The sequence below is a fragment of the Cervus elaphus genome, chromosome 6 (assembly GCF_910594005.1).
Source record: "Cervus elaphus chromosome 6, mCerEla1.1, whole genome shotgun sequence".
Classification (NCBI taxonomy): Eukaryota; Metazoa; Chordata; class Mammalia; order Artiodactyla; family Cervidae; genus Cervus; species Cervus elaphus.
In genome coordinates this window covers 39,087,274-39,111,893 of record NC_057820.1, presented here as the reverse complement: position 1 = coordinate 39,111,893, position 24,620 = coordinate 39,087,274, and the positions used below count along the sequence as shown (strand labels likewise).

At 38.2% G+C, this 24,620-nt stretch overlaps 1 long non-coding RNA gene across 1 annotated transcript in view; it reads right to left on the bottom strand.

Annotated features, from left to right (window-relative positions):
* Window positions 1-24,620, bottom strand: part of LOC122696183 — a 41,015-nt gene that overhangs the window by 5,306 nt on the left and 11,089 nt on the right. The window contains exon 2 of the long non-coding RNA XR_006341704.1: window positions 1,004-1,043. This is a non-coding gene — a long non-coding RNA (uncharacterized LOC122696183). The remainder of the gene's footprint in view (window positions 1-1,003; window positions 1,044-24,620) is intronic.

The window sequence follows — 24,620 nt, the reverse complement described above, 5'->3', positions numbered from 1 at the left end:
AATTAGTCATGTGCAGGATCAACAGCTGTTTCCGTGAGGCTGTCTTCTGTACTTTGTCTGTGGTCCTTCTGCAAGAGGAAGGGTCCGCCTTGGAGTTCACTCTATGGTCTTCTGCCCAAAGTGTCACATCTCCAGAAAGTACAAAAATTTACTAGCAATGTGCAATCTCACTTCAGACAAAGAAGTGAAGTATTTATTTCTTTTAAAAAATAGTGATAGTCTCAGAAACATGTTCATCACGAATATTAAGCCGCTGACTAGATGTATGTTCAGTTGCTACGGCCTTGTCTGACTCTTTGCAACCCTGTGGACTACAGCCCACCAGGCTCCTCTGTCTATGGGGTTATCCCCGCAAGAATTCTATAGAGGGTTGCGTTTTCTTCCTCCAGAGGATCTTGCCAACCCAGGGATCAAACTCGTGTCTCCTGTATCTCCTTCATTGCAGGCAGATTCTTTCCCGCTGAGCCACTGGGGAACCCCGCTGACTAGATATGAGATTCCCTTTTTAAAAGTTTACTTATATTACTTTATCTTCCCAAATATTATTGTCCCCACTTTACTGAGGAAGAAAACTGAGATTGGTAGGGGTTCCCTAACTTGCATAAGCAGAAGCAAAGTCACGCATTAGCAAACAGCTTACTTAGCCTCACAGTCCAAAATGCTTTCATTCGGGTGAACAATTACATCACATCTTTCTCCCAGAGCAATGCATAATTCATAAGTGATTCTTGCTGTACATTTGTGCAATTAAAGGCCCAATCAGGAGGCTTTCCCTGAGTGAAGGAACAATCAGCTCCTGAGGAGTTTTCAAGTCTTTACCCATTAAAGAATCTACCTGTAGCTTTTATGTGACAGTTTTTATGGCTTCTACCTATCAAGATATCAGAACACACTGTTAGAAAACCATGCAAGTGTAAAAAAAGACTTGCTCAGGAACAATCTTAGCCTCATCCCACTTAAGATTTGAGTTATCTAAAGCTACTTGTTCTAATTTCACACTTACCAAGCAAGCTTCTGATTAGGAATTGGCTTCTCATGTGGTTCTGTAACAGAAAGAACATGCTGATCAAAAGGATTTTAGAGTATTTATGCTTTCTGTGACAATACTTTCTTATGGCAAAGTGGCTATAATTTAATAAGTGACTTGGATTATAATGTGACTTCCCATACTATTTACCAAGAAAAGAAACTGCAATGATCATGCAAACTCAGGTGTTCTCAAGTATGCAATAATTAAATTTGTCATTAAAAATTAACATGTTGATATTATGGGACCAAGGAAAAGGACTGAACACAGAAACCAGAAACCTCACTGGCCACTTTGGTTCAAAGACACTAGGCCAATAATAAAAGATGAAAAGACTGAAAATTCAATTGTGTGAAATTCAAATCTGAAACAGATGTTGACAAGGAGAAACTATAAGATTTTAAGGATGATGTTTAGAAATTGATTCACTTAAGCCAAGAGTACATTTGATAATTTTATACCACAAAGAAAACTTTTAGAAAATAATCCATAAGAAATTAATTTGAAATTACTTACATGATATTATTCAGACTCAGGCACTAAGAATAAAGAAATTGAATTCAACTGAAATCACTGCAGGGAGAGAAACTTAAGATGCAAAGGCTAATATAAGATTTCATGTTTGAGAGCTGTGGGAAATGGGTGTGCTTCAAAAAGTGATGAAAAAGTCAAAATGGAAATAAATAGATTTTGTTTTCTGAAGTTTTATCTCTCTCTTTTCCGATTATGATGGAATTGATTCTGACAGATGTCTGTCTTTTGAACACCTGTGTGAGTCCAGTGCTATACTAGGTACTGGATAAAATGTAAGAGAGAAATGAAAATGGTTCCAGTCAATATGCAGCTTTAAATGCTATTGAATACACAAAGTAAATATGCATATATTTCAAAACAAGGCTGTAAAAATGAAAACAATTGATATAAATTGCAAGTTCATTATATATTCAGAATAGAGAGACATAAACTAGAATTAGAAAAAACTTCTTGAAGGAGACAGCATTGGATATCATTACTTCATGGATGTTTTTAGGCATCAGCATCATGAGACACAAAAAGATAGCTAAGTCATGTAGAAATTGCAGAAGAAACTTTGGAATAATTATAGCCTACTCTCCTTCCTCGCTCCAAAAATAACATATATGTAACTCTTCACAAAATCATTGTGAATTGAAAAGTTCTGTGACTAAGAAGTGACTGGAGACTTTGTTAGGCATGCTCTGGTGACCCTTAACGATCAAAAGTTTGAGGATAGTTACACTAGCTTCCAAATTTACTAAAGTATGCACACACACACACACACACTCAGAAAATCAGATGAAAATTCTAGCCACCTCTGGAGTTGCATTTATTTTGCTCACTGGCTGCAGCTACTGTGGAAGTAACTTTCAGTTAGAAGAATGTGCCATGAAAATATCAACTAGATTCAAATGCTCTTCATATTAGAGTATTCCTTTTTAATTATCATCTTGTTACATTTGGGGTTACAGAAAATCCTCAGCTTACAACAGTTCCATGACCCAAGTCTGATGATCCTTCTGGAATTAATTACATTCAAAGCATTTGATTAAGACTCATTTCTCTAACATATTAGAAATATTCTACTTTAAGGATAAAGAAGACTGAAAATGATGGGTTATTATTGCTGTTGCTCAGTCACTAAATCCTGTTCCATTCTTTGTGACCCCATGGACTGCAGCATACCAGGTTCCTCTGTCCTCCACTATCTTCGGAAATTCACTCAAATTCATGCCCATTGAGTTGGTGATAGTCTAACCATCTCATCCTCTGCTGCCTCTTTCTCATTTTTCCTTCAATCTTTCCCAGCATCAGGGTCTTTCCTAGTGAATCGGCTCTTCACATCAGGTGGCCAAAGTATTGGAGCCTCAGTTTCAGCATCAGTCCTCCCAATAAATATTCAGGACTGATTTTCTTTAGGATTTACTGTTTTGATCTCCTTGAAGTCTAGGGGACTCTCAAGAGTCTTCTCCAGTACCACAACTCAAAAGCATCAATTCTTTGGCACTCAACCTTCTTTATGGTCCAGTTCTCACATCTATACATGACTACTGGAAAAAAACATAGCTTTGATGAAGTGGACCTTTGTCGGCAAAACAATGTCTCTGCTTTTTAATACAAAGTCTAGATTTGTCAGAGCTTTCCTTCCAAGGAGCAGCATCTTTTAATTTCATGGCGGCAGATACTGTTCAAAGTGATTTGGGAGCCCCAAAATTAAAATTTGCCACTGTTTCCATCCCTCCCCATCTATTTGCCATGAAGTGATGGGACTGGATGTCAAGATCTTAGTTTTTTGAATGTTGAGTTTCAAGTCACCTTTTCTTCTCCTTTTTCAACTTCATCAAGAGGCTCTTTAGTGCCTCTTCACTTTCTGCCATTAGAGTGGTATCATTTGCATATCTGAGGTTGTTCATATTTTTCCTGGCAATCTTGATTCCAGCTTGTGATTTGTCCAGCCTGGCATTTGGCATGATGTACGCTGCATATAGGTCTTCCCAGGTGACTCAGTGATAAAGAATCCACCTGCAGTACAGGAGACAGAAGTTCTATCCCTGGATTGGGAATAGACCCTGGAGAAGGAAATGGCAACACATTTCAGTATTTTTGCCTGGAAAATCCCATGGACAGCAGAGCCTGGTGGGCTACAGTCTATCAGGTTGCAAGATTTGGACAGAGTGATTAAACAACAACATCTCTGCATGTAAGTTAAATAAGCAGGATGATAACATACAACCTTGTCATACTCCTTTCCCAATATTGAGGCCAATCAGTTGTTGCACGTTTGGTTCTGGCTGTTACTTATTGACCCACATATAGGTTTCTCAGGAGACAGGTAAAGTGGTCTAGTCCCCACATCTCTTAAGAATTTTTCCACAGTTTATTGTGATCCTCCCAGTCAAAGGCTTTAGCTTAGTCAATGAAACAGAAGTAGATGCTTTCCTGGAAACTAATGGGTACTCAGGTCAAAATGACAATATCTTAGAATTTTGCTCCATTTGTTGATAAAAGTTTTAATGTCTGTAATGAACTTCAACAGCATATAAGGTAGTAAATAAGAGTAAAACGTCACAAAATAGCGTAATTTACAACACATTAGAAATCACATAAAACTTCCATTTTATTTAGTTAAAAAGAAAGATCTATATATTTTATCATTAAGAAAATTGGATCAAGGGTAGATAAAAATTTGAATAATCTAAACACCTTAAATTCCTGCCCCAAAATGTTAATATTCTGACTAGAAATGAAACCAAGATTAAAACACAAAGCCAAACACAACTTGAACGTTCTTGGAGGAAGGCAAAATGCCTTTTGAAATTTGAATTTGCACACTAAGACAGGCAATCATCTACAATATTGGAAAAATCAAAGCTATCAAGCAAGAAATGTTTTCCATTTAGAAATAATACTTGAGAATGTAACCGACTTTAAAAGAACAATTTAAACGTTGTTAGGCCATTTTTGTGTCCTCTCTCATGAGTTATTATATTATGAGACCCTTTTCCAAAGGAATACAGATATTTTATTCCCAATTTATTTATCCTCTCGTAGGAGAAAACCAGAGGGAAGAAAACTCAAATTGTCCTACATTTTTTTACAGAAACACACCATCACCCTTACTGTCTAATTCCTCTTTCCAATAGGAAGATCTAGCAAGTAAGTTGATATTCTTATTAATCTAAAGGCATTCTGCATGGTGTTTCTTGCAGCAAAACTGAATTAGATTCAGGAAGCTCTGAGTGGTAAAAGGAATTATCAGGGCACTTTTAAAACTTAAGTAATCTATTTGTTGTGCTTTGGTATATTTTTGGTCAATGTCAATAACAAGACCACACATTTCTATATGTTAATGATAAATTGGATATAAGTCCAAGAGAGAATATCTTTACTAAATAAAAATACAACATCTTCAGGTTTGGTTAGCCTGAGCTTCTGTATATAAGCCAAATGTAAAACATTTGCATGAGAGAAACAAAGAAATAATATTCCTATTAGAGATGGGAGAACTCAATTCAGAGTCAGAAACCATTCTAGTGCTGGTCCAGGCTCAGCTGCTTACTATTTAAAATACTTGAAACCCAGATGTCTAACTCCCAAAATGAAAGATTCTTATACAATTCTTAATTTATATGATAATATTATAATAGATTTTGTTGGACCTTTTTTATATTTAAAATTAATTAGAAAAATGGAAATTATGTTTAACTAAAAAGAGAACCTATTTTATTGGAAAACTTCATAAAGGTATGTTTGTAGTTATATGTATTTGAGGGTAAAAAGAAATTTCCCTTGAGAATATAGTAAGTAAATCTTTAAGCATAGGACATGGTTTTATTCTGTTTTTGTTTTTATTTTACTATAAACATTTAGTATATGTTCAGCTATTCTGACAATGGACCAATTAATTGCATCTTTCTGTTGCAAGATTCACAAATATAGCTTTGTGGCCCACAGTGAGCTGGTGGAAATCGCTCAGTCATGTCCAACTGGAATTCTCCAGGCCAGAGTACTGGAGTGGGTAGTCTTTGCCTTCTCCAGTATCTTCCCAACCCAGGGAATGAACCCAGGTCTCTTGCCTTGCAGGGAGATTCTTTACCAGCTGAGCCACAGGGAAGCCCGATAATACTGGAGTAGGTAACCTATCCCTTCTCCAGCGGATCTTCCTGACTCAGGAATGGAAGCGGGGTCTCCTGCATCTCAGGTGAATTTTTTTACCAACTGAGCTATCAGGGAAGCCCTACTATACTATGTATAGTATGTGGCCCATATTACTCAGATATTCTTGGTTATTTAAATTTCCTTTTTTATAAATAAAAATACATCAGAAAATAACAAGTTTTTTTTTTCTTTCAAAAATGCTGATATACCAAATAGCTGTGTCCTACAAACCCAACAACAAAAAATTTACTCAATCACATAAATATTGGCAAAATTATGTGTTTTACACAGGGAGAAAAATAGTCATTTTATAATGTGAGGAAATCAGAGCTATATGTCATTCATTTTGACAGTGCAGCAAGATTAGTCCTTTGTGAAATCTACGCTGGTTTAGGACTGATTATCCCTTTTCTTTTTTCAGCAAACAATTTGGTCCAGTCGACCAGCACAGAGCTTCTTATCAAGTCGCTGTTAAAATAAGTCCCTTTGTATGTACTGTAAAGCCTTCCTGGTGGCTCAGTGGTAAAGAATCTGCCTACCAATGCAGGAGACTTGAGTTCGATCCCTGGATCAGGACAATCCCCTGGAGAAGGAAATGGCAACCCACTCCAGTATTCTTGCCTGGGAAATCCCATGAACAGGGGAGCCTGGTAGGCTAGAATCCATGGGGTAGCAATAGAGTCAGACAGGATTTAATGACTAAAAAACAACAATATATCTACTGTAACATTCAACCTCCAAGAAAGCCCCCCAAAATTATCACTCCCTAGTGTTTCTGGCCTTGTATAACTCCCATCACATTAAATAGAGCTGATATATGTATCTAATGGAGCATTAAGAATATGACAGAGTGTATTCTGAGACTAAGTAATAAAAGACAGCGGTTTTTGTCTTACACTTTCTCTTGAACTGCTTTCTGTGTGAGAAGTTAGCTATGATATATAGATGATACATTGATGCATTCATACCAATAAAAATGCCCAAATGGAGAAAAGTAAAGCATCCTGCCAACAGCCAATGAAGAACTAAGACCTTCTCCAGACAGCAGTGATGTTGAATGAACTATCTTGGAAGAGAATCCTCCAGTCTTTGTCAAGTCTTCAAATGAATGCAATCCTAGCCAACCTCTTAATTGCAGACTTCTAAGAGTTCCATCATCAGAACCACCCAACTAAACTGCACCTAGATTCCTGACCCTCTGAAATAATAAATGTTTATAGCTTTAATTAGCTAATTTAGGGAGTGATTCATTATACAATAATAGATAACTAGTACTATTAAAATTTTTGATTTTTTATTGTTTAAAAAGTTTTTTGTCAACATCACTTCATCATACAAACACATATACACATGCATTCACATGTGCTTCTACATATGGATATGAAAAGCATATTCTAAAAGTTATTTTTTTAGAGAATTCCTTGGCAGTCCAGTGGCTAAGACTTCACCTTCCAATGCAGGGGGTGTGGGTCCAATCCCTGGTCAGGCAGCTAAGATCACACATGACTCGTGGCCAAAAACCCAAAGCATAAAACAGAGGTAATAGTGCAACAAATTCAATAAAGACTTTAAAAATAGTCCATATCAAAAAAAAAGTCTTTATGATAAAAACTCTTCAGAAATCAGCATAGAAAGAACCTATCTTAGCATATTAAAGACTATATACAACAAACCCACAGCAAACACTAGTCTCAATGGTGAAAATCTGAAAGCATTTCCTCTAAGATCAGGAACAGGATAAGGGTGTCCACTCTCACCATTATTATTCAATATAGTTTTGAAAGTCTTAGCCACAGCAATCAGAGAAGAAAAAGAAATAAAAGGAATTCAGATTGGAAAAGAAGTAAAACTCTCACTGTGTGCTGATGACTTGATACTACACACAGAAAACCCTAAAGCTGCCACCAAAAAATACTGGAGCTAATCAATGAATTTAGTAAAGTCAGAGGATATAAAATTAATACAGAGAAATCCATTGCATCCCTATACACTAACAATGAAATTTCAAAAAGAGAAATTAAGGAAACAATCTCATTCATCACTTGAATAATAAAAAAAAAAATAATAAAATACCTAAGAATAAACCTACCTAAAGAGACAAAAGAACTATATGCAGAAAACTGTAAGACACTAATGAAAGAAATCAAAGGCAACACAAATGGATGGAGAGGTATACCATATTCTTGGACTGGAAGAATCAGTATTGTCAAAATGACTATATTACCTAAAGCAATCAACAAATTCAATGATATACCTGTTAAGCTATCAATGGCATTTTTCATAGAACTAGAACAAAAAAAAAAAAATTCACAATTTGTATAGAAACACAAAAGACCCCAAAGAGCCAAAGCAATCTTGAGAAAGAAAAATGGTGCTCAAGGTTTCAACTTCCCTGACTTCAGACTATTCTACAAAGCTACAGTCATCAATACAGTATGGTACTGGTACAACAACAGAAATGTAGATGAAAGGAACCAGATAGAAAGCCCAGATATAAACCCATGCACACATGAGCACATTATCTTTGATTAAGGAGGCAAGAATACACAATGGAGAAAAGACAGCTTCTTCAATAAGCGGTACTGGAAAAACCGAGCAGCTATGTGCAAAAAAAAAATGAAATTAGAACACTTCCTAACACCACACATAAAACAAACTCAAAATGCATTAAAGACCTAAACGTAAGGTCAGAAACTACAGAGCTCTTAGAGGAAAACAGAGGCAGTACACTCTGACGTAATCTCAGCAATTTGCTCTGTGACCCATCTTCTAGACTAATGGAAATAAAAACAAAAATAAACAAATGAGACCTAATGAACCTTAAAAGCTTTTGCACAGCAAAGGAAACTATAAACAAGATGAAACGACAACCCACATAATGGGAGAAAATGACAAATGAAGCAACTGACAAAGGATCTCCAAAATATATAAGCAACTCATACAGCTCAATATCAGAAAAACAACCCAATCAATAAATGGCAGAAGACCTAAACAGACATTTCTTTAAAGAAGACATACAGATTGCCAACAAACACATGAAAAGATGCTCAACATTACTCATTATTACAGAAATGCAAATCAAAACTAAATGAGGTATTACCTCACATCAGTCAGAATGAACACCATCAAAAAATCTGCAAAAAATAAATACTGGAGAGGATGTGGAGAACAGGGAGCCCTCCTGCACTGTTGGTGGAAATGTAAACTGATATAGCCATTATGGAAGACAATATGGAGATTCCTTTAAATACAAGGAATAAATCTACCATATAACATAGCAATCCCACTACTGGGCATATATCCTGAGAAAAACCACAATTCTAAAAGACACGTGTACCCCAATGTTCATTATAGTAATAGTTACAATAGGCAGGACATGGAAGCAACCTAGATGTCCATCAACAGATGAATGGCTAAAGATGTGCTACACATATAAAATGGAATATTATTCAGCCATAAGATGTAACAGATATGAGTCAGCCGTATTAAAGTGGATGAACCTAGAGTCTGTTATACAAAGTGAAGTAAGTCAGAAAGAGAAAAATAAGTATCATATATTAACACATACATGTGGAATCCAGAAAAAATGTACTGATGAACCTAGTAGAGAATGGACTAGTGGACTACGGGAAGGTGAAGGCGGGATGAACTGAGAAAGTAGCATTGACATATATGTAATATAATCTGTAAAATAGATAATGTGAAGTTCTTATATAACAGAGGGAGCTCAGCCTGGCACTCTGTGACGACCTCAAGTGGGTGGGATGCAGGGAGGAGAGGGAGACTCAAGCTTGATTTGTGTTGTTGTATAGCAGAAACCAACATAACATTGTTAAAACAGTTTCCTACCAGTTAAAAAATAAAAACAAAAATCTTTTAAAATTAAATAAAAATAAAAAGAATTTTTTTACTCTACATGCACTCAGAAAATGTTCACCTTCTCTAAATAATTCCCTCAAAGTTACTTTCCATGTGGCGCTAGTGGTAAAGAACCCACTTGTCAATGCAGGAGATGTAAGAGACACAGTTCAATCCCTGGGTCAGGAAGATCCCCTGGAGAAAGGCCTGGCAACCCATTTTGGTATTCTTGCCTGGAGAATCCCATGGACAGAGGAGTCTGCCAGGCTACAGTTCATAGGTTCGCACAGAGTCAGACACAACTGAAGCGACTTAGCACAGTTGTTTTCATTACACATTAAAAATTACTGTAATTTTAAGATATTTAAAAATTATAGCACCTAAATGTCAGGAATTGATTTTTTTTAACATTTGTATATTGAAAATAAATTTAATAGTTTGCTGCTGCTTACAAAGAATAAGCCCAACTCTATTACATAAGTATGTCGTTAAAAAATAAACCACTTTCACTCTCTCAGACATTTGGTGTTCCCATGAGTCAGTTTATGTTACCAATAGGACTTCTTATTTTGACACGCATAAAGGTAGCCTCAAGAACCACAGAAAACTTTGCACCTAACACTAAACGTGTAAGTGAGTTTGCCATCAACACACAATGCTTGGCTAAGGTCTTTACCACAATACACAAGAAATTCATAAGTGTTGACTGTTGCCGCTTCAGCTAGTTTGCCTGCTTACCCCAAAGAATTCTGAAGTGGAACATCTTGAAGACATTCCTATATTTAACACCACAGGAAACCACTTTTGCACTCCCAATTTGTTGTGATTTTTTTTTCAAGTAGGGGCACTACAGTTTGGAAAAGCACGCAAGGGTTGTTTGTTTCCTACACACTGGCCATCTTGCTGTGAGAAAAGGGAAGCGCCCATCACAAGCTTCTGCATAAATGGCCCTGATTGGCACTCTGCTGACTCGCTGATGTTAAGCACAGCCAGCAGAAGCCTGATTGTAATTATTCTTGTTCCTGCTCTCTGTGTATACATCAGGTGCAGCGGGGCTCTCAGGGATGTGCTGCTTAGTATCAAAACCCAACAGAGTTGGAGAGTTACCCTCACTCATTCACTGGTAGGCAAGGAAACACATTTAACATGGCTAAGTTGTTTGCAAGCCAAGTCAAACATAGCAGGACTCATGATTGGCACCTCGCCAAGTGCTCGTAGTGGGTGGTCAATGCACATTTGTCTAATTTAATTGAATCATCACAGAGAGCTGTAAACTAAACTAGAGCTTTAAAAAGTTTCCATTATAGGCGCCAGCTTTTAACACTAAAATATGGTGGCAGATTCATATTCTCAGAATGTGATTGCCAAGGCCTTTCTGGAAACTTCCTGTAGTGTAGGCTAGAATTAGTATATGTGACCAGAGTCACATCCACAATGGAAGCTTCGGCTATAATTTTCTAGCCCTCCTAAAGAGGTAATGAATTATCTAGTATCCTTTTAAAGAATCATTCTCTTTTTCAAATATCCAGAGCTATTTTCTATTTCTCATAGCTGAGAATCTTGACAATACAAGGGTCCTGTATATATTTCAGAATTTGAAGCTTTTAGGCAAATAAATAGAGAAAATACAAACTTACAGAATCAACATAGAACTTACAAACACATTAAAACATTAAGATATGCCGTTGCAACATAATATTATTTTGAAATGACATCATAACACTAAAAAAGCAAGACAAATATAATTTTTTTAATTTAAAAGTCACTTAGATTTATTATATTTAGCTTCATGGGAAATATAACCATTTTTCACAGTAGAAAGAGTGCTCCACAAGCAGTTTGAAGTCAGTGCTCTAGAACATTCTGCTGAATGTATATTTCTAACCACCCTTCACACCATGCCTCATAAACTACCATTTTATGTTATCTTTTGTACCCCCCATTTGTCTCCTTTCTTTCCTATGTCATGACATTGAAATAGATTTAAATAATTTATCAGTCTGCAGGATAAGCTAGGTTGGAAAAAGTGGCTTAAAAAGATGTAAAACCGAAAATTGATCTATACAGGAAACAAAATCTCTATCAAAACCCCAAATGGCTTCTTTTGCATAAATTAACAAGCTAAATATAAAATTTATAAGGAAATGCAAGAAACCCAGAACAACCCCAAAAACTGACAAAAAAATTAAAGTTGGAGAATTTCTATTTCCTGATTTCAAAACTTACTAGAAAGCTATAGTAAACAATACCTTGTGATGTTAAAATAAGCATATGCATATTAGATAAATAAAATAAAATTGACAATTCAGAAATCAACCCAAACCTTAAAGGTCAATTGATTATTTACAAGGCAATTCAATGAGGAAAGAAGAGTTTTTTCAATAAATAGTGGTGAGATAATTTTTGTGTTCAGCTCAGATCGGTGTCTCATTCGTGTCCAACTCTTTGCGGCCCCATGAACCGCAGCACGTCAGGCCTCCTTGTCCACCACCAATTCCCGGGGTTTACGCAAACTTATGTCCAGTGAGTAGATGATGCCATCCAACCATCTCATCCTTTGTCATCCCCTTCTCCTCCTGCCTTCAATCTTTCCCAGCATCAGGGTCTTTTCTAATGAGTCAACTCTTTGCATTAGGTGGCCAAAGTATTGGAGTTTCAGCTTCAACATCAGTCCTTCCAATGAACACCCAGGACTGGTCTCCTTTAGGATGAACTGGTTAGATCTCTTTGCAGTCTGAGGGATTCTCAAGAGTCTTCTCAAACACCACAGTTCAAAAGCAGCAGTTCTTCACTGTTCAGCTTTCCTTATAGTCCAACTGTCACATCCATACATGACTACTAGAAAAACCATAGCCTTGACTAGATGGCCCTTTGTTGACAAAGTAATGTCTTTGCTTTTTAATATGCTGTCTAACTTTCCTTCCAAGGACTAAGCATCTTTTAATTTGATGGCTGCAAACACCATCTGCAGTGATCTTGGAGCCCAGAAAAATAAAGTCACCCACTGTTTCCACTGGTTCCCATCTATCTGCCATGAAGTGATGGGGCCGGGTGCCATGATCTTAGTTTTCTGAATGTTGAGTTTTAAGCCAACTTTTTCACTCTCCTCTTTCACTTTCATCAAGAGGCTCTTTAGTTCTTCTTCACTTCCTGCCATAAGGGTGGTGTCATCTGCATATCTGAGGTTATTGATGTTTCTCCCAGCAAACTTGATCCCAGCTTGTGCTTCCTCCAGCCCAGGTTTTCTCATGATGTACTCTGCAAATAAGTTAAACAAGCAGGGTGACAATATACAGCCTCCTTTTCCTATTTGGAACCAGTCTGTTGTTCCATGTCTGGTTCTAACTGTTTCTTCCTGACCTGCATACAGGTCTCAAGAGGCAGATCAGGTGGTCTGGTATTCCCATCTCTTTCAGGATTCTCCACAGTTTATTGTGATCCACACAGTCAAAGGCTTTGGCATAGTCAATAAAGCAGAAATAGATGTTGTTCTGGAACTCTCTTGCTTTTTCAATCATCCAGTGGATGTTGGCAATTTGATCTCTGGTTCTTCTGCCTTTTCTAAAACCAGCTTGAAAGTCTGGAAGTTCTTGGTTCATGTATTGCTGAAGCCTGGCTTGGAGAATTTTGAGCATTATTTGCTAACGTGTGAGATGAGTGCAATTGTGTGGTAGTTTGAGCCTTCTTTGGCATTGCCTTTCTTTGGGATTGGAATGAAAACTGACCTTTTCCAGTCTTGTGGTCACTGCTGAGTTTTCCAAATTTGCTGGCACATTGAGTGAAGCCCTTTCACAGCATCATCTTTCAGGATTTGAAATAGCTCAACTGGAATTCCATCACCTCCACTAGCTTTGTTTGTAGTGATGCTTCTTAAGGCCCACTTGACTTCACATTCCAGGATGTCTGGCTCTAGTTCAGTGATCTCACCATTGTGATTATCTGGGTCATAAAGATATTTTTTTACAGGTCTTCTGTGTATTCTTGTCACCTCTTCTTAATATCTTCTGCTTCTGTTAGGTCAATATCATTTCTGTCCTTAATTGAGCCCATCTTTGAAATGTTCCCTTGGTATCTTAATTTTTTTGAAGACATCTCTCGTCTTACCCATTCAATTGTTTCCCTTTATTTCTTTGCATTGATCAGTGAGGAAGGCTTTCTTATATCTCCTTGCTATTTTTTGGAACTCTGCATTCAAATGGGTATATCTTTCCTTTTCTCCTTTGTCTTCACTTCTCTTCTTTTCTCAGCTATTTGTAAGGCCTCCTCAGACAGCCATTTTGCTTTTTTGCATTTATTTTTCTTGGGGGTGGTCTTGATCCTTGTCTCCTGTACAATGTCACGGACCTCAGTCCATAGTTCATCAGGCACTCTGTCTATCCAATCTAGTCCCTTAAATCTATTTCTCACTTTCACTGTATAATCATAAGGGATTCGATTTAGGTCATACCTGAATGGTCTAGTGATTTTCCCTACTTTCTTCAATTTAAATCTGAATTTGGCAGTAAGGAGTTCATGATCTGAGCCACAGTCAGCTCCCAGTCTTGTTTTTGCTAACTGTATAAAGCTTCTCCATCTTTGGCTGCAAAGAATATAATCAATCGGATTTTGGTGTTGACCATCTGGTGAGGTCCATGTGTAGAGTCTTCTCTTGTGTTGTTGGAAAAGGGTGTTTGCCATGACCAATACTTTCTCTTGCCAAAACTCCATGAGTCTTTGCCCTGCTTCATTCTGTACTCCAAGGCCAAATTTGCCTGTTACTGTAGGTGTTTCTTGACTTCCTACTTTTGCGTTCCAGTCCCCTATAATGAAAAGGACATCTTTTTGGGGTGTTAGTTCTAAAAACAGTTCAAAAAGGTCTTGAAGGTCTTCATAGAACTGTTCAACTTCAGCTTCTTCAATGTTACTGGTTGGGGCATAGGCTTGGATTACCATGTTATTGAATGGTTTGCCTTGGAAATGAACAGAGATCATTCTGTCATTTTTGAGATTGCATCCAAGTACTGCATTTCAGACCCATTTGTTGACCATGATGGCCACTCCATTTCTTCTAAGGGATCCTGCCCACAGTAGTAGATATAATGGTCATCTGAGTTAAATTCACCCATTCCAGTCCATTTTAGTTCTCTGATTCCTAGAATGTCGATGTTCACTCTTGCCATCTCCTGTTTGAGAGTGAAAGTGAAAGTGAAGTCGCTCAGTTGTGTCCGACTCTGCGATCCCATGAACTGTAGCCTACCACGTTCCTCCGTTCATGGGATTTTCCAGGCACGAGTACTGTAGTGGGTTGCCATTTCCTTCTCCAGAGGATCTTCCTGACCCAGGCATCGAACCCAGGTCTCCCACATTGTAAGCAGACGCTTTACCATCTGAGCCACCTGGGAAGTCCCTGTTTGACCACTTTCAATTTGCCTTGATTCACGGACCTAACATTCCACGTTCCTATGAAATATTGCTCTTTACAGCATCAGAACTTGCTTCTATCACCAGTCCCATCCACAACTGGGTATTGTTTTTGCTTTGGCTCCATCTCTTCATTCTTTCTGTAGTTATTTCTCCACTGACCTCCAGTAGCATATTGGCTACCTACCGACCTGGGGAGTTCCTCCTTCTGTATTCTATCATTTTGCCTTTTCATACTGTTCTTGGGGTTCTCAAGGCAAGAATACTGAAGTGGTATTCCCTTCTCCAGGGTATTGCCATTCCCTTCTTCAGTGGACCACATTCTGTCAGACCTCTCCACCATGACCCATCCGTTGGGCGGCCCCACACACCATGGCTTAGTTTCATTGACTTAGACAAGGCTGTGGTCCATGTGATCAGATTGGCTGGTTATCTGTGGTTGTGGTTTCAGTCTGCCCTCTGATGCCCTCTCTCAGTTCCTACTGTCTTGCTTGGGTAGATACATTTTTTTGCAGAGATACATTCAAAAGAATGAAGTTGTGGGCTCCCTTGGTGGCTCAGTGGTAAAGAATCTTCCTACCAATACAGGAGACAGGGGTTCCATCTCTGAACAGGGAGGTTTCCATATGCTGCAGAACAACTAAGCCCTGTTCCACAACTATGAGCCTGTGCTCTGGAGGGCAGGAGCTCACACGCCCTAGACCTGTGCTCAGCTGTGATAGAAACCATCACAAGGAGAAGCCACACATCACTGCACGTGGAGACTAGCCCCTGCTTACCCAAAAATAAATAAAGTTTTTTAAAAAGAATGAAGTTGGATACACATCTCAGAGCATATACAAAAATTAACTCAAAATGGATGAAATATCTAACTGTAAGAGCTAAAGTTATAAAACTCTTTAAAAATATATATAGATGTAAAACTTTGGACCTTTGGATTAGGCAATTATATTCTAAGGCATCACACTAAACTACAGAAAAAAACAGATAAACTTGGTTTCAAAATTTAAAACTTCTGAACTTAAAAAGACACTACAAAAGGTGAAAAGACAACACAGAGAATTGGAGAAAACTTTTGCAAATTATATATACGATGAGGGTCTATTATCCAGAACATCTAAAACTACTATAATTCAATAATAAAAGGTCCAATAACCAATTTAAAAATTGCACAAAGGAACTGAACAAACATGTCTTCAAAGAAGACATGCAGATGGTCAATATAAATATGAAAAAGAGACTCAGTCATTTGGAAATTAAAAATCAAAACTAAAGTGAGATACCACTTCACACCCACTAGAATAACTATAATCAAAATGACAGAAAATAAAAATGTTAGTGGAATGTGGAAAAATTGGGATCTACATTCACTGCTAGTGAGAATGTAAAATGATGTGGACACTTTGAAAAACAGTTGACCAGTGGCACAAACGACCCATTCTGGAAAAGGTTAAATCTTCAGGGGTAGAAGACAAATCAGTGATACCGGAGGTTTAGAGTAGAGGGAGCGGTTTCCTGCAAAGGGTCCATGGGAGAAAATTTTATGGTGATGAAATTTTCCTATTTTTCACATAGGGCTAGGGTAGTAGATGCATGACTATGCATATGTCAAGACACACAGAATTATACACAACAAAGACTGAACTTCCCTGGATGCAGATTAGAAAAAAGAGAGAGAGAAAACAATCAGCAAGTCAAGAGATTTCAGGATGGATTGTAGATTGTGACCAAAAAAATGTCATCACATTATAAATATGTTACATAACTTCACTGAAGGGGGTAAAAAACTGACCTAAATAACCTGAAAACAATGTTCTGTCTGGTTGCTATAGGCTCAAGACAAAATAAATTATATACAACCACTATTGTCTTGTTGGTAAATTTGTCTTTCATAGAGGTATGGATTAGAAATTCTGAACGCATTTTATATATACCATATATATGTATGATACATATATATATACACACATATAATTAAATAAATTATAATTAAACATATAATCAAATAAATTGCACCCAGTTTCTCACTTCCAGAGAACATACTTACAAATAAGCAAAGCAAAATGTCTACAGCAAGCCCCATGGTGCTGGGTTAAATTCAGAAATATATCTGTGAACTTGTTTTTATCTTAATGTGCATATCGATAAATAGGTTCAGTGAAACATATCTGTGCATATATGGATTGGTGATCATACATGTATTTGCTATTTTTGTCAGTTAAGAATGTAAAAAGTGACACCCAGGAGTAATATAGCACACCCCACCACCAGATCATGATTTCTAAATGCCTGACTCCAAAAAGATTTCAGGGCTTTCCTGGTGGCTCAGTGGTAAAGAACCCACCTGCAATGCAAAAGACTCAGGTTCGATCCCTGGGTAGGAAAAATCCCCTGGAGGAGGAAATGGCAACCACTCCAGTATTCTTGCCTGGAAAATTCCATGGACAGAGGAACCAGACAGGTTACAGTCCATAGGGTCACAAAGAGTCAGACATTACTGAACGACTAACGTGAAAAGATTTCACTTTAAGAAATGATTTATTCTAACACTATAACTGAGAAACACAAGATGAATCTGCTGCATCATACACTATGATAGAGAAAATAAGGACTTGAGAAAGGCAGAATACATAATGGTCCTTGTCAGAGAGAAAGAGACAAAAAAAGCTCCCAATGTCTAAGACCAGAATAATTTTTACAATACAATACAATGTGATACAATAAAATACAATTACAATACAACAAAGACCATAGTGAATTATATGCCCAAAGAATAATAAATATTCATTAATCCATACAGAGGATAAGATGGTTGTATGGCATCACCGACTCGATGGACATGAGTTTGAGCAAGCTCTGGGAGTTGGGATGGATAGGGAAGCCTGGCATGCTGCAGCCCATGGGGTAGCAAAGAGTGAGCGACTGAACAGAACTGAATCCGTGATAATATAAATCATTGATTAAAAAACAAATGGAGAGTTGGAAAAAAATCTCATTATAGAAGAATTCAATGAAGAATTGAGGGAACTAGAATATTACCTTAGTAGGTGCTGTGAGCAAAGTTCACTGATACATGCTAAAACTAGTAAAACCGTTAAGAGAAACAGAATGCTTACAAATCTTCAAAGTATCTCCCCCATAGTAAATAATTACAGTGATTTTTACCATGTGTCCACAAATTTGTTGCTATTCTTCCCTCCAGATTGTGAAGTTTAACTCCTCTCCCCTTGTGTCTAAGTTGAATTGGGTGACTTGCATTTAACAAGGGAACTTCAGTAATCATACAATAGAGAAATTTGACAGACACCACCTTAAGTATATCTCAGTTTTATAAGATTTTAGTAACAAACTACCACAAACTCTGGTGTAAAACAACAGAACTATATTTTTCTGACAGTGTGGGAAACTAACAATCTAAGATCAAGTTGTTGGTAGGGCCATGCTTCCTCTTGAGGGTCTAGAAAAGAATAAATTTTTTCCTCTTCTTTCTTCTAATGATTACTGCCAATGCTTGTCATTCCTTGGCTTCACTCCAGTATCTTCCTTTGTCTCTCTATGGCCTTTTTCCCTGCTTGTCTGTGTTATATTTCCAAATTTCCCTCTTAAGTTCACAATAGTCATTGGATTTAGGGTCCAATCTAATCTAGTATGATGGCATCTAAACTTGATTACATCTGCACAGACCTTATTTACAAAAAAGGTCACATTTTCATGTTCCAGGGGGACATGAATTCTGTGAGATAGTCTTAATACAAGTGATCAGGTCAATACCAAAGTAAAAGTCACATTGATACCATCTCCCCACTGATTTTACAAGAGCCGATTGATTGTGTTTGTAAACAATTCTATCATCTTTGGGTTGGAACCTGTTAATCATCTTTTCCATGTGCGTTATGATTTTCCTGATTCTTTCTGTGCTGAGTAATTTTGGATTTTTACTCTAGACATTTTGAACACTGTGCTATGAGGCTTTGTATCTTTTACAAGTACTATGTTGATATCTTTGTTTTGGCAGGTATTCAATCCCAGTGGGTACAGGTTTCAAGACCTGACCAATGTTCCATAGCTTGTTCTATTTTTAATGGCTTTATCGTGCTTTTTAGACACATCCTGTGTATTTGTCACTTATTGGTTTGATCAGCCTGGGACTAGATTGGGAATCACTCCCATGGTTCATCACTCAAAGCTGTTTGTATGCTATTTAGAACTTCCCACGTGGTGCTAGTGGTAAAGAACCTGCCTGCCAAGGCAGGAGATACAAGAGATGTGGGTTTGATCCCCTGAAGGAAGCATGGCAATCCTCTCCAGTATTTTTGCCTGGAAAATTTCATGGACAGAGAAGCCTGGCTGACTACACTCCATGGGATCCCAAAGAGTCACACATGACTGAGCACAATAGCACACATGCTCTTTAGGGTCACATCTGTGCATATACATCTGAGGGGTGATCCCAAGAGTTTATATCAAATTTATATGGGGTAGGTTTTCAAGCTGCTTCCTCTCTATGATTCCCTGAGTAACTTTCAGTTCATCAAGGCTCCCCTTTAGTCTTCCATCCAGAAAGCAGCGGCTCTGTTAGCCTCACTGTACCACACGCTTCCTGGCAAGGAATAGATTAGGATGTGCTGTGTGTGCTTAATTGTTCAGTTGTGTCCAACTCTTTGTGACCCCATGGGCTGTAGCTCTCCAGGCTCCTCTGTGCATGAGGATTCTCCAGGCAAGAATTCTGGAGTGCATTGCCATGCCCTCCTCCAGGGGATCTCCCCAATCGAACCCAGGTCTCCTGCATTGCAGGTGGATTCTTTACCATCTGAGTCACCTCGGAGTCACCACTCCAAGAATACTGGAGTGGATAGCCTATGCCTTCTCCAGGGGATCTTCTTGACCCAGGAATCTAACCAGGGTCTCTTGCACGGCACGCAGATTATTTACCAATTGAGCTACCAGGGAAGCCCCTAGGGTAGGATGGAGAGAGACAAGGCTTTATTCCACCCCCTTGAGAGCACAGTTCCTCTGATTAGAGAGGAAGTTTCTCCTCCCTCGTAATTTTAGGCACTAGTGGGCCTATGCTGTCACCACTATTGCTAACGGATCTCTTCCCTGCTCATCAGTCATGAAATGGAGAACTTCTCCTGGAGCTGTGTCTGTCTTTGTTAATGTCCACTTGTGAGTTTCAGACTGCCTTGAGTCCAGGATAGGAAATAAGGGGCGGGGCAGGGGGGGGGATGATAAACTCACTAGCAGTCTAATGACATTAAAATTTGGGGGCTTCTTCTGTTTCTATTTAATTTTTAGAGTCCTCAGATCACTGCTTCATACATTTTGTCTAAGTTTTAAAGATCATTTAGTAGAACAGACAGGATGAAATATGCTTATTCCTTTTACCTGGAGCAAGAATCACCAAAAAGGAGATGAACTGGAAATAAATAACAGAAAGATATTAGGAAAACCTCCATATATTTGGAAGTTAAAATATATTCTAAATAAACACTGTATATCAGGAATATTAGAATTTATTTTATACTATTGAAAATAAAACTTTTGATGTTGTACATCAAAATCTGATGAAAAAATCTGAAACAGTGCTTAGAATAAAAACTTTGCCATTGGAGATTCATACAAGAACAGAAGTTAGGAAAATCTGTAAACCAAGCTTTAAAGGGTAGCAGAATGTACCTCTCCAAAATATGTCCACTTTGGCAGATTGCTTATTTTTAACTATAAACACGTCAGTTTAGTTCAGTCACTCAGTCATGTCTGACACTTTGCGATCCCAATGGACTGCAAAACGCCAGGCTTCCCTGTCCATCACCAACTTCCGGAGTTGCTCAAATTCGTGTCCATCGAGTCAATGATGCCATCCAACCATCTCATCCTCTGTTGTCTCCTTCTCCTACATTCAATCTTTCCCCGCATCAGGGAATTTTCTAGTAAGTCAGCTCTTCACATCAGGTGGCCAAAGTATTGCAGTTTCAGCTTCAGCATCAGTTCTTCCAATGAATACTCAGGATTGATTTCCTTTAGGATGGACTGGTTGGATCTATTTGCAGTCCAAAGGTCTCTCAAGAGACTTCTCCAACATCACATTTCAAAAACATCAATTCTTTGGCGCTCAGCTTTCTTTATAGTACAACTCTCACTTCCATACAAGATCACTGGAAAAACCATAGCTTTGACTAGACAGACCTTTGTTGGCAAAGCAACATCTCTGCTTTTTAATATGCTGTCTAGGTTGGTCATAACATTCCCTCCAAGGACCAACTGTCTTTTTTTTTTTTTTTTTTCATTTATTTTTATTAGTGGGAGGCTAATTACTTTATAATATTGTAGTGATTTTTGCCATACATTGACATGAATCAGTCATGGATTTACATGTGTTCCCCATCCCGATCCCCCCTCCCCCTTCCCACCTGCCTCTCTACCTGATCCCTCTGGGTCTTCCCAGTGCACCAGCCCTGAGCACTTGTCTCATGCATCCAACCTGGGCTGGTGATCTGTTTCACCCTTGATAGTATACTTGTTTCAATGCTATTCTCTCAGAACATCCCACCCTCACCTTCTCCCACAGAGTCCAAAAGTCTGTTCTGTACATCTCTGTCTCTTTTTCTGTTTTGCATATAGGGTTATCGCTACCATCTTTTTAAATTCCATATATATGTGTTAGCATACTGTATTGGTCTTTATCTTTCTGGCTTACTTCACTCTGTATAGTGGGCTCCAGTTTCATCCAACTCATTAGAACTGATTCAAATGAAGTCATTTTAATGGCTGAGTAATATTCCATAGTGTATATGTACCACAGCTTCCTTATCCATTCGTCTGCTGATGAGTATCTAGGTTGCTTCCATGTCCCGGCTATTATAAACAGTGCTGCAATGAACATTGGGGTGCACGTGTCTCTTTCAGATCTGGTTTCCTCGGTGTGTATGCCCAGGAGTGGGATTGCTGGGTCATATGGCAGTTCTATTTCCAGTTTTTCAAGGAATCTCCACACTGTTCTCCATAGTGGCTGTACTAGTTTGCATTCCCACCACCAGGGTAAGAGGGTTCCCTTTTCTCCACACCCTCTCCAGCATTTATTGCTTGTAGACTTTTGGATAGCAGCCATCCTGACTGGCGTGTAATGGTACCTCATTGTGGTTTTGATTTGCATTTCTCTGATAATGAGTGATGTTGAGCATCTTTTCATGTGTTTGTTAGCTATCTGTAAGTCTTCTTTGGAGAAATGTCGGTTTAGTTCTTTGGCCCATTTTTTGATTGGGTCATTTATTTTTCTGGAATTGAGCTGCAGGAGTTGCTTGTATATTTTTGAAATTAATCCTTTGTCTGTTGCTTCGTTTGCTATTATTTTCTCCCATTCTGAAGGCTTTCTTTTCACCTTGCTTAGAGTTTCCTTTGTTGTGCAAAAGCTTTTAGTTTAATTAGTTCCCGTTTGTTTATTTTTGCTTTTGTTTCCAATATTCTGGGAGGTGGGTCATAGAGGATCCTGCTGAGATTTATGTCAGAGAGTGTTTTGCCTATGTTCTCCTCTAGGAGTTTTATAGTTTCTGGTCTTACATTTATATCTTTAATCCATTTTGAGTTTATTTTTGTGTATGGTGTTAGAAAGTGTTCTAGTCTCATTCTTTCATAAGGGGTTGACCAGTTTTCCCAGCACCACTTGTTAAAGAGGTTGTCTTTTTTCCATTGTATATCTTTGCCTCCTTTGTTGAAGATAAGGTGTCCATAGGTTCGTGGATTTATCTCTGGGCTTTCTACTCTGTTCCTTTGATCTATATTTCTGTCTTTGTGCCAGTACCATACTGTCTTGATGACTGTAGCTTTGTAGTAGAGCCTGAAGTCAGGCAGGTTGATTCCTCCAGCTCCATTCTTCTTTCTCAAGATTGCTTTGGCTATTCGAGGTTTTTTGTATTTCCATACCCAAGTGTCTTTAATTTCATGGCTGCAGTTACCATCTGTAGTGATTGGAGCCCCAAAAAATAAAGTCTCTAATTGTTTCCATTGTTTCTCCATCCATTTGCATGAAGTGGTGGGACTGGATGCCATGATCTTGCTTTTTTCAATGTTGAGTTTTAAGCCAGATTTTTCACTCTCCTCTTTCAACTTCATCAAGAGGCTCTTTAGTTCTTCACTTTCTGCCCTAAAGGTGGTGTCATCTGCATATCTGAGGTTCTTGATATTTCTCCTGGAAATCTTGATTCCAGCTTGTGTTTCATCCAGCCTGCCATTTCTGATGATGTGCTCTGCACAAAAGTTAAATTAGCAGGGTGACAATATACAGCCTTGACATACTCCTTTTCCAGTTTGGAACCAGCCTGTTGTCCCACGTGCAGTTCTAACAGTTGCTACTTGATGTGCAAACAGGTTTCTCAGGAGGCAGGTAAGGTGGTCTGGATATTCCCATCTCTTTAAGAATTTTCCACTGTTTGTTGATCCACACAGTCAAAGGTTTTGGCATAGTCAGTAAAGCAGAAGTAGATGTTTTTCTGGAATTCGCTTACTTTTTCAATGATCCAATGGATGCTGGCAATTTGATTTCTGGTTCATCTGCCTTTTTTAATCCAGCTTCAACATCTGGAAGGTCTTGGTTCTTGTGGTGCTGAAGCCTGGCTTGGAGAACCTTGAGAATTACTTTGCCAGAGTTTGAGGTAGTTGCAATTGTGCAGTCATTTAAACATTCTTTGGCATTGCCTTCCCTTGGGATTGGAATGAAAACTGAACTTTTCCAGTCCTGTGGCCACTGCTGAGTTTTCCAAATTTGCTGGCATATTGAGTGCAGCATGTTCACAGCATCATCTTTTAGGATTTGAAATAGCTCAACTGGAATTCCATCACTTCCTCTAACTTTGTTCATCATGTTGCTTCCTAAGGCCCACTTGACTTCAGACTTCAGGATGTCTGGCTCTAGGGGAGTGATCAGACCATCGTGGTTATCTGAGTCTTTAAGATCTTTTCTGTATAATTCTCCTGTATATTCTTGCACCTCTTCTTAATATCTTCTGCTTCTGTTAGGTCCATACCATTTCTACCCTTTCTTGTGCCCACCTTTGCCTGAAATATTCCCTTGGTATCTCTAATTTTCTTAAAGAGATCTCTAATCTTTCCCATTCTATTGTTTCCTCTATTTCTTTGCACTGATCACTTAGTAGGGCTTTCTTATCTCTTCTTGCTATTCTTCAGAACTCTGTATTCAGATGGATATATCTTTTCTTTTCTCCTTTGCCTTTAGCTTCCCTTCTTTTCTCAGCTATTTGGAAGACCTCCTCAGGCAACCATTTTGGCTTTTTACTTTTCATTTTCTTGGGGATGATTTTGATCACGGACTCCTGTATAATGTTATGAACCTCTGTCCATAGTTCTTCTAGTACTCTGTCTATCAAATCTAATCCCTTGAATTTGTCATGTCCATTGTATAATCATAGGGAATTTTATTTACATCATACGTGAATGGTCTACTGGTTTTCCCTACTTTCTTCAATTAAGCCTGAATTTTGCAATAAGGAGTTCATGATCTGAGCCACAGTCAGCTCTTGGTCTTGTTTTTGCTGACTATATAGAGCTTCTCCATCTTTGGCTGCAGAGAATATAATCAATCTGATTTCGGTATTGACCATCTGGTGATGCCCATGTGTAGAGTCACTTGAGATATAGCACTTGAAAT